The sequence below is a fragment of the Lissotriton helveticus genome, chromosome 4_1 (genome assembly GCF_964261635.1).
Source record: "Lissotriton helveticus chromosome 4_1, aLisHel1.1, whole genome shotgun sequence".
Taxonomy (NCBI): Eukaryota; Metazoa; Chordata; class Amphibia; order Caudata; family Salamandridae; genus Lissotriton; species Lissotriton helveticus.
This window is the reverse complement of record NC_136063.1, coordinates 2,058,677,711-2,058,692,516: the sequence shown is the minus strand read 5'-3', so window position 1 is coordinate 2,058,692,516 and position 14,806 is coordinate 2,058,677,711.

The window sequence follows — 14,806 nt, the reverse complement described above, 5'->3', positions numbered from 1 at the left end:
TTGCCGGGCCAATCTAGCCTGCTCCCTCCTTGTTGTTGATTTGGAAGGAGCAACTATATGAAGAAAGAAAGACATAGTCTGTAACCAATGCTCCTTATTAATAACACAAAGTGATTGAGCCGAAAGTTGGGTCACAGAGTACAAGTAGCAAATTGAAAGCACAGTACATAACTATTGAGGACAGTATCTATGTAACCTCCCACTTCTGCATCCTTGCTCTAACAGTAGTGGTAGTTTAATGAACTAATTCTACGACCACTATGGACTTCCATTACAGTCGACTATGACAGTACACCAGTCTTATTCTTCTTCTTCTCTCTTGTTTAGGGAAATGGGTACGTTATCTTATGCAAGCCGGCAGAATGACATGGACACAGCACAGTGAAGTTGCACCCGAGAAAAAAAGTTGCACACCATGATGATTGAGACAGACTTGCGTTACTGTACCGGTCCAGTACATGCAGGTGGTGAAGCTATTACTTTTCTATTACGGGTGGCACTGAGAATACTCTGTTACAAGGGCTACTGCTTAATTAATTTACCTTTCACCCTACAGTGCAAATGAGTACTAGAAAAGGAAACTGAAGAAGCTAACTAATTTGATTATCTATCACTTCACATGGGACGTATTTAATGACAGATGAGATGACTTTAGGTGCTTTGCTTAATATTGAGTGAACAGTGATACACCCACACATGAATGACGTACTACAAGTAAACTAAAGTTATTAAGAGAGGTACGGAGTGTCCACCGTAATAACCAGATATATACTGTGAATGCAAACGCAATACAAAGTACTGCTACTATTCATGGTAGTATTGGACACATTTACAATTTCTTTTCCTTGCCTTCCCTGCACTGGGACGGACGTGCGGGTGCGGTGGTACATGCTCTTCAAGGTAACACTTACTTCACCTGGCGACCATCTACTCTCTCTAGATACACATGTGCTATGTAAGAGTCAGAGAATACCATGCTCCAGGCATCCATTCAGTCAAAGTATACGCACACATACAGTTTCTGTTTCACCCACCCAGGCTGCTGTCCTTCCACCCATCCTTGCTTCATAATTGACCCAGCCATGCACCATACCATATTCTTTCCTTCCCAGCCACCTCGGGGGCCAAGCAAACACATATCGTTCTTCTTTGCCAGCCATCATACAAGTTCGCGTCCCACTTACTTACACCCTTCTTTCGCTTTTCGTTCATCCCATCCATCACGTTCGTCTAAGAACTTATTGGGATTCTTCTCACCAAAAACTTCACAGCTAAGTCGAAGTACATTTCGAGGAGGCTACTACCTGGTTGATTTGTAATTGTAATACACCCGTGCAGAAAGCACACTATGCAGTCTTCAATCTCAATAAGTAAGGAATATATAGCTTACCTGTTTCCGCCACCACCGTTTGATCCCCCACAGGAACGGCCACCAGCTCTTCTACCGCCGCCTCCTCCCCAGAGGCCTCCGAGTCCAAGTCCAACACAGCCACCTCCGCGCTGGCCCCGTCACCAGATGTTACACCTACAAAGTACATTTAAGAATGTTAATACACCACTCACTACTATATAATATTTGGTCTAGGAGAAATGTTAAAAAAACAGAATACAATGTAATAATTTGTGACTGTCTACTCCATAGTAAAAATGTCCCATTTTCCAGGGAAGGCTGTTGTCTTGCTGCACTTTTATGCACAACTGATGAATGCTTGCTTTTGATTTTTAACACGCACCACTTTTTCTCCTAACAGACAGAAGCTTGACTCCTGAGTCCTAAGAACACGACCAGGATCAAGTTCAAACTAGGTGAGAGTTCGGCTCGACCACAAGAAATGTGTCCAATTAATCGTCAGCACTAACCACTTTTCCGTTTACAGTTAAATAGTTTTATGACAAAGTAGATTTTAATAAATGTTTTTACTTTTAATAAAGCTTTTACACTTAAATAGACTCTGTGGTTTTTGTTCCTCTAGACTAGAGTGGATGAGCTAAAGGTTTTGGAATTTTTGCAAGCATGAGTGCCTCTGACACTTCTTGACTGTGCTGTGACTCCGTACTACTCTCTTGTCCTGCGTACGATAATCTAGAGATCATTGGGGATCTATAATCGGTGACTTCGGGAGCTGAATGACTCTGCCACACTATCTAGTCAGTAAGGAGACAGTGCATAGAGGTATTGCTGAATATAATGGGAGTCCAATGGAATTGCCAAATGTCCAATCTTAGTTAGCTACACAGACAGACTAATAAGAATAGTCTAGTAATACCACAGGGAGTCATATTCGAGGCAGGATAAGAATTTATATCCAGTCTACAAGAAGATCAAAGACGATTTAGAAAAAATCGAATGAGGAACGCTAGGAAAAAATAGGTACTGTTTATTAAAATGTAAACTTACTGGGGCCAGCAAAGGAGCCCTCGCCTGCCCGATCCTGGCCTGCATCCTCAGCACCCTCCTCCTGTGTCCTCTTGCCCTTGGGGGGAGCTGATGTACAACATGAAAGAAAGAAAAACCAGAAAACATGGATGAGATTTTTCAACCAAATCAAACATTTCAAAAGAACAATAACAACATATTTTGGAAAAATAGCAAATAGATAGACAACTATTCCACGGGATCTATCTCATGTGGTATACTACGTTATTCGTATTGCCTGATTTGCGGAACGTTGACTTAGAAAGTTCCTATGTAACTCAATAAACAGACTACTAAAGAGGTTTGCCTAGGCCTGGCACTGCAGGCAGCAGTGCGCAACACGTGACAGACAAAGTCCATCCTGCTTGCAGATCAGTGAATACTCAAACTATCAATCCACCCGCCACCACCGCCACTATTTCTTCTGATAGCCATGTGACTGTCTAAAGGAAGGACTGGACTTCAGTCTGTTGGGGCTGATTTATAAGTCCCTTGCGGAAGTTGCGGCTGATTTTCCTCCATTGTTGCGTGCCTTTTCTGACGCAGCGGCAGAACAAAAGACTCGCCATGGTGTTGGTGCGGCGTATATATTAAAAAAAAAACACATATGGGCATATGGGCGATGCATCACGTTGTAAAGCCCTGCGCCATCAGGGGGCGTTCCGGCGCAAGGGAGGGCGTACCTGCGCAGGAACGAATCCTAAAAGTGGCTGAGGGAAATCTACAAGATGTCAATCAGTCACTTTTAGGACAATGATGCATGACTCAAACCCTGCGCGCTTGAAGCCGACGTACGGCTTGATGCAGCATTGGGGAGATAGGGTACCCCAGAGCATTGCTGGAGCTGCGCCATCGTTGGCACGCAACTCCAGCAATGCGCTGCCTTTACGGCACAGATGCGTAAGGCTTCTGTGACGTTTTGGGCCAATGGGTGGTGGTGGCATGGCACACAATTACTGCCGCATCCCTGCTACTTTGCAGGGATGCGCCGGTAATTGAAAATATGACCCTTACTGTCTAGCATTACGCAGTTCTTTTCTTTACAGTACACTCATACATAATTTCTCAGGCCAATGAAATGCTTCTGAACACAACATACAAAACAAAGAAGCATAGTAGCAAGCAAGGCTACTGAGAAGGAGAGCAGTGCACCTGAAATGCATAGAAGATTTTGAAATATAATTTACCTCAATGTAATCGGCAGCATTATTGCTCTTGGTAAAGAACAAAGATTTGCAAATAACAGAGCAGGATAAAACAGAGTAGTAAATGTACTACTACTACTACTCACCAAGCCCGGGGACCTCTACGCCGAGCGCGTCCAGCAAGTCCCGCTCCCGGTCCATGACATCGGTCCAGCGGTGGGTGGCCTGGTTATATGTGCGCCGGACCCCAGAGATCTTGTACATGGCCCGGCACACCTTCTCCCACCGCTTGCGACGCTCCCGGATGCCATAGCCGGTCGCGATCTTGCCGCCTCCCAGGATCGTCTTGGGGAGGCGGCGCTGGACGTGGAAGATCAGTGCCGCCACTTCCTCCGCGCTGAAGATCTCCCTCGGGACCACTTGCTCCCCCCTTAAACGCCCGCACGGGAGCCGGGCACGGGGTGCGGGACCCTTCCCCTTCTCAGGGTGCTTCCCGGCTCCCTTTACCATGGTCTGGGCAGAAATAAACTTAAATGATAAAGAAGAAATAGAATAGTGAAGAAGAAAAGAAAAGAGTTTAAAAAAGTAGTTTAAAAGTAACTAAAAGCTGCAGAAAACACAAAAATATAGAGCTAGAAAAATAGAGGGTTAGATAATAAGTAAAATTAGATCAAAAAAACTTCAAACAAGCAAAGGATGGCAGAGATTGAGAGAGGATAGAGAAAGCATGCCCAGAACCATAGCAATGAATGAGAAACAAGATGGCCGCGCCCGTTCACGACCGCGTGGGTAAGTTCGCGCGAGATTTTCCTTGCGAGTACGCGCGAAATTGTACTAGCGAGCAGCACACTTTGCGAGATTACACATAGCGGGCGGAAACGGAATTACGTCACGCCAACAAGATGGCCGCGCCCGTGTACGACCGATAGGGTAACTTGGCAAACGTATAGCTAGAAGCGCCTCGTGAACACGCGCAAGATCACGCGAACATACACGTCGCAACAAAAACAATTTTGTATTCGCACGTATTCGCGGCTTCTGAAATCGATCTCGCACGGATTCGCGCCCCAAAAAACGCGCGAAATTGCAGAAAAAACGATTTTAGCTAAACTGAAAGCAATGAGCAGGTGCAAAAGTTCAAACTTAACATTAGTAACATTCAAGGTAGTGCTTCCTGATGGGCCCCTCCAGAGTTTGCAACTATTCTATGACCCTGCTATGACCCAAACAGCAGGCTCATAGAATAGCACCATAAAGGTCCTGTGAAAAAAAAATTTCACTGCAACAAAAAGCAAATTACAGATAAGGAAGGAAGCAGGTGCCAGCCAGACTGGAACTTTCAAAATTACTGACACATTAATGAAACACAAATTAATTGATGGCAGTTGAAGAAGGGCAGGTGTGCTTGCTTTTTTCAACCACCATAATCTACAGTGATAAATAAACCTAATAGGTGCCAGTGAGGATGTACTAGAGGGTGGCATGGGTGTCCCAGAGGGTGGCAGTGGTGAAACAGAGGGTGCTGTGAACCTGTGATGATAAACCAGACGTAGAAACAACATAGTCGCGGCCGTTGCAAGCCGAAAAGTAAGTTCGCAATTGCGAACTTGTCCCAAAATCGGCGCGAACACGCGCCAACACAAAAAACGGAAAAATCCGCAAATCCGCTAGAGTTCGCGGATCTTCGCGGATTGCGAATCCGTAAATACGCAAGTTCGCGGATTGCCAATCCGCAAAATCCGCCCATGCTTACACCCCGTGAGGGTTGTCAGACCGTTGCCTGTCGAAGAATTATCATGCAGGACCCCATGTCAGCATGGAAGGAATTCTCCTCCAATTTTCCTGGGAAAATAAGGGTCTAATATACTAAAGTGGTCACTCCAGGGTTTCTGCTAGAATCGATATGTTTTGAAAAGAATAAACAATATTTATCAAACAATGCGATCATGCACAGCGGGCCTGTTGGCCAAGGATGAAAAAAGTGGTGACCCTTATGCAGAATAATTATGCATTGCCTGGGGACATGTTTATGTATGTCAGGTACAGGGATTATGAAAAAATACGAAGAGCAGGGGCTCGAAGAGACAGGAGAAAACTACTAGGTAAAAGGTCACCTATTCAGAACGGTTATCGTTGTGTGGATGGGAAAATATATGTAAAATAGGGGGCATACATGACAGGACTACCCTAAAGCTCTATGCAAGCTACCAGAGGGTGAGAACAGGTTAATTTATGGAGTGTTTGTAACTTACCCTGACTAAGATTTTGTTTCCTGCTTGGACACAGTGCATACCCCAGCCAAACAGAAACCCAGTTTCTAACACCTGTGCATCATGAAAACATATGTGGAGTACAATACAGTCATGAATATTAAGTGTACCATGGATCATACCACTTGTACTAGACACAGCCATGGATTATGACAGATTGAATGTGTAATTCAGGTACTGTGAATCCTTGGAGAACTTATTAAAAACACATTACTTTGGGAACAGCTACAGTTTATAAAGTCTTAATAAATATATCATATTTAACCTCACTTTGCAATACTTTCTCACGAACATGAAAAGTAATTTTGTTTTATTACAGCACCAATTAAATGGATGCTCCTCTATTAGAAATGCACATCTTTAGAGTTTTTCCTTCATGTTGATACTCAACACTGTCCCCTAGCTAAAATTAAAAGCATTTTGTCTTTCAATCTATCATCTTTTCCTGTGTTTCACAGTTCTCAGAGTGTCATACAATGTGTCTTTTTCTGCTGCAGTGTCTAACTATATTGTGCACAATATTAAATAAAAGCTAATCAATATGGCCTTAGTCCAGATCCATTAATGAACTTTCTACTTCTTCAATCTTCTGGCCTGCGTACTGCTTCTATTCCGCAATCAGAAGGCCTGCAGTAGCTGCTTCTTTCCACAATTAAAAATATTGCTCACAAAAGTTTAAAGAGGTATGGATTCTATGAACACACTGAACATATCATTATGAAGCTTTATTTTTGTACATAATGTAGTTGGAACAATATCAGGATTCCAACATGGATGAGATTTAACACAGTATTACACCAGGGTCTATATATAGTAGTACAGTAACTTCATAACTAATCCACCAGTCACTATATGGCAACCTTTACTTCTATTTATGGAGAGCAAAAGAGTTTTTCTTCTTTGCAAAAATCAATCAATAGGAAAAGACATGAGGTGCAAGGATGTACTCAACAGTCCTTTGATATGAGCAAGCACAGAGTGGTGGGGTTCAAAAGGACAATTCTGCTTCCCTTGAAGACGTTGTAGCCTTGAAAATAAAAGGGAGAAAGAGAGCAACACCATTAGGGAGATACAGGGCTAGTCCTTTAGTGACTTCGAAAGATTCTGTCACATTAATAAAAAAAAATAAGTTTGTTTCAATATCAGAGTCTTAATTGCAATACGTTTAAATCTTTTCATTTGTTTTGCAGAGTTTTATATATCGCGAACTTAACCCAAATCCGAATCGGGTATCAGAGCGCTTTACCTAGCAACAGTTACGTTACATGAGAACACACATTCATTTTTGTTAGGCACAGGGAGATTAAGTGATACGCCCAGAATCACAGAAGGTTTTGGCGTCATTACCGAGACTCGAACCCAGTTCTCCAGGTCTGAGGTCGAGCGCCCTAGCCGATAGGTCAACTCTACATTGTGAGAAATATCTACTGGCTTGTAGTAATACATTTTAAATGTAAACTCTCTTGATCAGAATGCTGCTTACAAAATGTTCTAAAGGGAATCAGAAGAAATGTATGCTTTAGACACCAAAGTTCACTTTCAGAGTGGGTACCAAATAGGGATACATCAATGTTAACTTCAGTCATTACCCACCTGACTTAGGTGGCAAGAGTATGAGTTACAGAGTTATATATATATTTTTTTAGATCAGATCAATAAATGTAGAGCATAAGGAGGATGGAAAGCAGAATTCTATGACTTATAACAACACTGGCATCTAACCACAGACAATTTTTTGCAATCTGGAAAACTGAGGTTAAGAAAGTTAAGTAATTGCTCCACATCTAGTAATGAAAAAGGTAGCAACCTGTGGAGAAAAAATATCGATAATCTTAATCTACCCTCTGGTTAAGAGCTCTTTATAAATCTCTTTCGTTTCATTTAATTTCATTTCAATCTAAAGACCTTGCAACTCATGCTGAGGTCAAACATGAAGAATAGAGTTTTTGTACTTTGCAGAACTAATTAATTATCAGGCAAATATAAAAATAAATCAAACACCACATTTAGATCCCTACATAATATTTTTGTCTTGGAGAAATTTTGAGATCAACTGATCTCAAGATGCCACTAAGAAGAAAATGATTTACCACTGGTGTACCCTTAACCAAGATGAGACCTGCTAAAATTGCTGACCTGTAGGCCTATATAGTCCTAAAGACCTTTCAGGAAACAAGCAAATAAATCATCCTCTTCTACCAGAGATGCAGCAATGGTATACATGTTTTACAAAACCAACAAATGAAACACTGCCTGTCTAACAATTGTAAAGAGCTCTAAGACCGTTACATGTCTGGATCATAGAAGGGAGGAAGCATTGAGTGCTAAATAATCCCATCAGCCCACATGAGTGGCTGTTCTTCGTCATCTTGGATTATAGGTAAATTGCCATGTTAGTACAAATTACCCAGAATCAAGATCTAGCTAGTTCTGCATCCCATAGAACGGTACAGTCACTCGCCAATCTCGATGTGAGTTACTGTTGGTTTGCAGTGCAAAAAAGTGAAAATCATAAAGTGATGTGAATAAAATTGGCTACTGGGACAACTCCAAAGGCTTTAATCAACATTGTCACAGTGTCAAGCTTAAAAACAAGACGTAGACAGTTTTAAAGGATAACTGTTGCTTGGGATGACAAAATGGTCTACATGTTTCGGCCATTCGGCTTTCGTCAAGCGCTACTGCAAAAATTATATTCTTAATGTGAAACAATTATTATATAAACATGAAAAAACAAAATAGAAGCTGGTGGATGCAATAAAACCTACCAGTCTCTTTTGGCTCCTATAGGTAAGCCTACCTTACAGGAATATGCAATTTCATTCCTAAAAAAGAGAAATTGTTAACAAAACCTCTCCTTCCGTGAACCAGACACAACATCAATCTCGTGAGCCACATTTTTAATATTTTGCACTAATGTAGGAGAAAGATATCCTTACAGCTCTTTTTAAGTAACAAAACAGTATCTTAGATGAATGTACTTACCCAGCTTTATGTGGGAGTACCCCTCACCTCTCCTGGCAACTGCTCAGGGGATGAGGCCCCGCTCTATAAATGAGTAAATACAGAAAATCACACTGAGCTGGAAAGTCTCTGTGGATTAATTTACTTATAAGCCTCTATTGCTTCTCCTATCCTTTCACCAACACAACTGTGAACAGCAGGAAAGAACTTCGCAATAAATATCAAAAACATTTTTTAAAAATTCAAAAATTCTGTTGGACATCCGGTCCCTCCGTACCTGTAGATGTTATAATTCTATATTTCCTTATGGAGGAACACACCAACAAATCATGCTCAATAAAACTCTCTCAGCTCAAATTAAATCTTAGTTGTCTTTGATAGATCACCAGTACCATTGGCATGGTCAAGCCCCTAGGCATTTATCTCTCTTGCCCAGTCATAATGTATGGGGTCACTCTTGTAACAATATCCCTGCTTCTTTCGATAAGTTGGTGTTACCAATAAGCCTTATACTTAGATTCATAAGCATCGGTATAGAATGAGTATCTCCTGTCATATAATGTAGAATTGTCCATGCTTGGCTCTTTAATACAGATTAATTCTAGAAACTCACTTGTCCATAGTGCACCTAGGCATTTAGTAGGCATACTCGTTTTTACAACCGGGAGGTCTAGTCTAGTGTGTACAAACCCCACATGGTAGTTGATTAGACATCTATATGCTAATTCATTTTTAGGATTCGGGCACCTTCACAATGTACCATTTGCCCACATCTTATCTGGTTCAACATTGCAAACGCATCCAGTAATCTAATACATCACCAATAACAACTATATTGTAAAGACACAAGCGAAGACAAAAGTGAGGGGGGCATATCCCGCCTAACATTCACCTCTCTGTCGGTACCTTGTCGCGTACCTGAGCCGAGGGGGAGGTGAGGCGCCTCCGACTCGCTCTCATATTTATGTGTCATCTATAAAAAAAACGCTCACGGATGAAACAATTACCAGATGGCCGGGATTGCAAAACGCAGAAGTGAACGCCGTGTTTCCGCATGACTGCACATACACGAAACGTGCGTGCGTCCTCAAGCCACTTTTCCCTTCCCGTTCTTGGGAAATGTAGTTCGATTTTTGCTTCGTGAATGGTGTATTCAAAAGAACTAATCAGCCAATTAGATCTGGTCATGGGCAAGCGCCAATTGGGTTAAATAAACTAATTAATTATCCTGGGGCTTGTATTACACTAGCACACCAGGGAACTTTCCTGGATCTTTCCCCAGAACACCTTAACAGAGTCATTCCTCATGGATTCTGGGATATGAAGTTTATGTTCAGGGCACCTATGTGCAAGTCTATCCATTGGCTACTTAACATACCAAAATCGTGCTAGTACTAAGGAGTTCTCACATGTTATGTGTCAAGGTACATGAAACCTTTAGTGTGGAAGGTATATTCATATCAGAGAAATCTCTGGTTGTTGTGTATAACTGAATGCATTGTATTATATGTGAATTGACAACCACTTCCCTGACAGTATAATGGCCAAAAACATGTGTGTTGACATTCTCTTGATGCAAAATTGTATTTCACAGTATGAATATCACAGGGTCACCCATGGAATAGAATCATTAAGACCTAGACTGTCTGATTTAATTTTAAATATCCATTTTTGTTCTTTTATAAGCAGAAATTTAGCAATGTCACTGATGTGTGGAGGTACAAATGGTTGATCTAGTACAATCCACTTCATGTCTTCTGCTTTATGATTCTGAGTCAGAAACTGATTAGTGAGACCTGTAGATTGTTTCTTGCACCGTATTGTGCTTTTGTGCTCACTGATCCTCTGTTTAATCTTCTGTGTCGTCATTCCTATATATCTTAAGGAACACGGACATGGAATCATATAAATGACTTTTTCAGAGTTACAGTTAGTATGCTTTTTTAAGATCCAAGGTCTCCCAGTACCAATGTCTACTGATTTTGTAGTTTCTGTCTGTGGACATGCTGAACAAGAACCGCATGCGTAGTGACCCTGAACTGCTGGTAAACCCCAGATGGTGTTGGTAGTTGTAGTAACCTGGGTCCTAGGTCTAGTATGTACTAGAGTGTCTCTTAGACTGGTAACCCTTTTGAACAAAAAAAGAGGGGGAGGAATGGTATTAGTCGCCACATTCAGGATCTTCCAGTGTTTTCGAGCCGACTTTTGAACTTGATTTGATAATACACTAAAAGTGTTAACAAAAGTCAGTCTATCTAGTGGTTCCTTTCTTACTGGAGGTTCAAGCAACGCTTCTCGATTGTTATAAGCAGCTCTTTTCTTAGCATGTCTTACTAGGCGAGAAGGATAATTACGATCTTTTAATTAAAGCGCCAATGCCCCAGCCTGTGCTTCATAGTCTTTTTTATCTGAACAATTCCTGCCTATCCGCAGGAATTGGCCTACGGGTAAATTCTCCCACAACGCTTTGGGATGGTGACTATTAAAGGTCAGAAGAGAGTTTCTGGCCATCGGTTTCTTATACAGTTTGCTCCCAAGTTTTCCGTCTACCGGATAGATGGTACTATCCAGAAATGGGAGTTCTGATTGGCTATGTTCTACTGTGAATTTCAAAAACCTGTTCTGGATGTTCAGCCAAGTCTGAAACTCTACATAAATACTAGAGGGCCCTCGCCAGATGACAAAAATGTTGTCTATGTATCTTTTCCAGGTAAGAACCTGGTGGCGAAAAGGGTTGTCATCTGTCAGTACACATTCCTGATCGAAAATATGGACGCATAGATTGGCTAAGCTCGGCACGAAAACGCTGCCCCTAGATGTTCCTGATGTCTGCAGGAAGATAGTGTCTTCGAATTTGAAAAAAATTCTCTGTCATGGCCAGCCTCGCACATTCCATGATAAATTAGACAGGTGTTATGCTATTTAATTCCCTTGTCTCTAGGAGATTTATTATTACATCCAAGGTTTACTCCTGTGGAATGCAGGTGTAGAATGATTCCACATCAAAACTGACCTAATGGTCAGTTTCAGGGTCAAAGGCAATGTCAGGCAAAAGTCTCGGGACATCCTTGGTGTCTTGTAAGTAACTTGGCATTTCTTTTACCAAAGGTCTTAAAAAGTGGTCCACAAAAGTAGACAATGGTTCCAGCAGTGTTCTAATACCTGAGATAATTGGCCTGCCAGGGGGCGGTCTCTGAACTTTATGAATATTTGATAAGATATACAAGTATGGCATGATAGGGTGGCTAGTGACAAGATACAGGGCTTCTTGTGCAGTAATCCACCCTTCTGCTTTCGCCTCCTTAACCAGGTATTTGATTTCTGTAATTAGTCTGGGTGTAGGGTCTGCTATCAAAACACGATAAGATTTATCGTCTCCCAACTGTCTCAAACACTCTGTGCGATAGGTGTCAGTGTCTAAGATCACCATCGCACCCCCTTTATTAGCTGGTTTTATCACGATAGAATCATCATTCGTCAAACTGTTCACTGCCAATTTCTTCCTATTAGAGAGATTATGATAAAAGGCAGGTTGTGAATCATGTTAAAACATGTTTTACCCCATACACCAGCCAGCCCAAACTTCCCAGGCTTCTTAATTGAGTAGAAGAAGGGATGTTTGGTGACTGACAATGTATCTTGTGAATGTCTATAGTGGTCAGAAGGGATTGCTAGTACTTGATTTGCTAAATTCATCCAGACTTGTAGCACTCTCTTCAGAATCACTGCAAAAGGTGAGAAAGTATAGCCCACAACAAATTGCTACACCTGAACAAAAGCATCCACTGCTTCCACTTCTAGATCCGGTCTTCAGCTGAAGGACCAAGGAACATTGTGATTCAAAAAGGAGGCAAACAAATCAACATGGAATTGACCTCACCGAAAATTAAGCCTTTACAATACCACAGGATCCAGGGACTACTCACACCTATTCTGAATTAGTATCCCAATATGCTGGCAAATTAGCTAGACCTGGGAGATACTCTGCCTGCACTCTAACCTCTGTTTGGACCAAACTGTCAAAATGGCATTCCCACATCTTCTAAACCATTGGTTCCCACAGCTGTTAACTTGTTTATAATCCTAACCATCAACACATTATCCATCCTTAGATGAACACAAAAATTCACCCAATTATGAGCCACAATTATTACTAAAAAGGAACATGCCAGAAGACATTTATATGACACTGAGTTGCCTCCTGTGAGTGCAACTCCTCATATTGTCCCCAGCTCGGTGTTCTTGCATCAGATTTTAATGTGATATCTGGGGCCTGGCCAAAATGGATTTTCCATTCCTAACCTCCATCTGGAAGAGCCTTCAATTCACTTTCTCCCTTGCCTCTGAAAACGGGAAATTGATGCTGAATAAGGGAGACATCCATAAAGCAAAAGAGTTTGGATGCATTGAAATGCTTGATAATGCAAAGGGGCTTGGAAAATTTACCGCAGTAAAAACGGATGAAAGACCCAAAATCATATCCAATATTCTGAGGAGGAAGAATGTGTTCAGCATTAGCAGGGTTTGAATCTCTCTTGTTATTAACTAGATCTTCCCATGGAGAAGGAAAAGAAATGCCTGTACAGAATCTATTGCGAACCCCAAGAACTATATCATTTGTGGTAGGACTAAAACAGATGTCTGATTTTCCAGAAAATGTAACCTCTGAAAAAGGAACACAACTGATTTGCTGAACACACTCCTGTTGTGTGTCATCCCCAACATATTATCCAGGTGTATCACCAGCCTGATACTGTGAGATCTCAAAATGGCAACTACCAACATTTGCAGCATTGATAACCTCTGGGTCAATATAAGGGTTGACCTAAGCATCAAAAGTTACCCCCGTGAAACTCCAGAAGGAGCCACAGCGGCACCCAAAAAACTGGTATCCTCCATGTCATTGTCATAAGTTTCATTAGGCTGGTAAGAGAACGTATCAAACCACCACTGCAACAGGGGTCTTCAGATCCAAAGATTGCTTTCTTGTTTGTCTCCTCACACAAAAGCGATTGCCCTAGGTTCTCTTTTTGTGTATATTCTGAGAATTTGGGCCTGCTGTATCATTGCACAAGTTGCAAATACTGATTGTAATTTGGCTACTAGTGTGAGATTTTTCAAACTGATCTCTGGACTATTAGGTTGGTTGACAAAATTTAAATTTGAAGTGGGACACAATCTGACCTACTTCAATCAAAATGTATGAGGTAGGCCACAAATTGAAAATGAATCCTATTAGCCTCAATTACACGGATGGTAGCCTGCAAGGGGTCAGCATACCATGTTTGGTATTGTGTTTAAGTAAAGTAAACTTTTTTATTAAAAGAAACAGGGCTGGTATTAACAAATAAAAACTTTTTTTAAGTTTGAGTGTTGGTAGTTTTTCACTGGACCACTGCCTACTCCCCTGAATCTTTTACCAAAATTCGCAAAAAGGGAGGAGTCCAAAGGGGACGCCTTCGTATTTTCGATTCAGTTACTACCATCTTTGAGGAATAAGTAACTTTTCTTGGTTTCTAACTCGAACTATGGGGTCTGGGGCAGGTACCGTCCGCCACAAGGGCAGAGGAACCGTGTCCCCAATTAGGATGTACCCGCCACAGTGGCGGGTGCATCCCGCATTTTTAACATTGCAGCGGACGGTGCATAAAGAACCGGCCGCCGCAATGTGAAAAATGCATGTTGTGCATTTCACAGCACAATATGACAGGCACCGCACGGTGCCTGCCAAGTTGTGCTGTGAAACGCAGGGAGGTACCATAGGTACCCTCGATTGTGCACCCCCCACCCCCTTCACCCTGGGGGCCCGCAACGGGCCCCCAAAGCAGGAACCATATGCCTTTTCGTGGCGGCATTCCCCTCAGGCCATCCTAATATGGCTGGTGGTGTCTGATAGACACCGCCACCATATTAGAGCTTTTCCGCCACGGTCGCAAGCCGACCGCGGCGTAAAAGCGGCGGACGGTCTTCCTGTCCGCCACGGTTCCCCCTGCCATTGTAATATGGCGGGA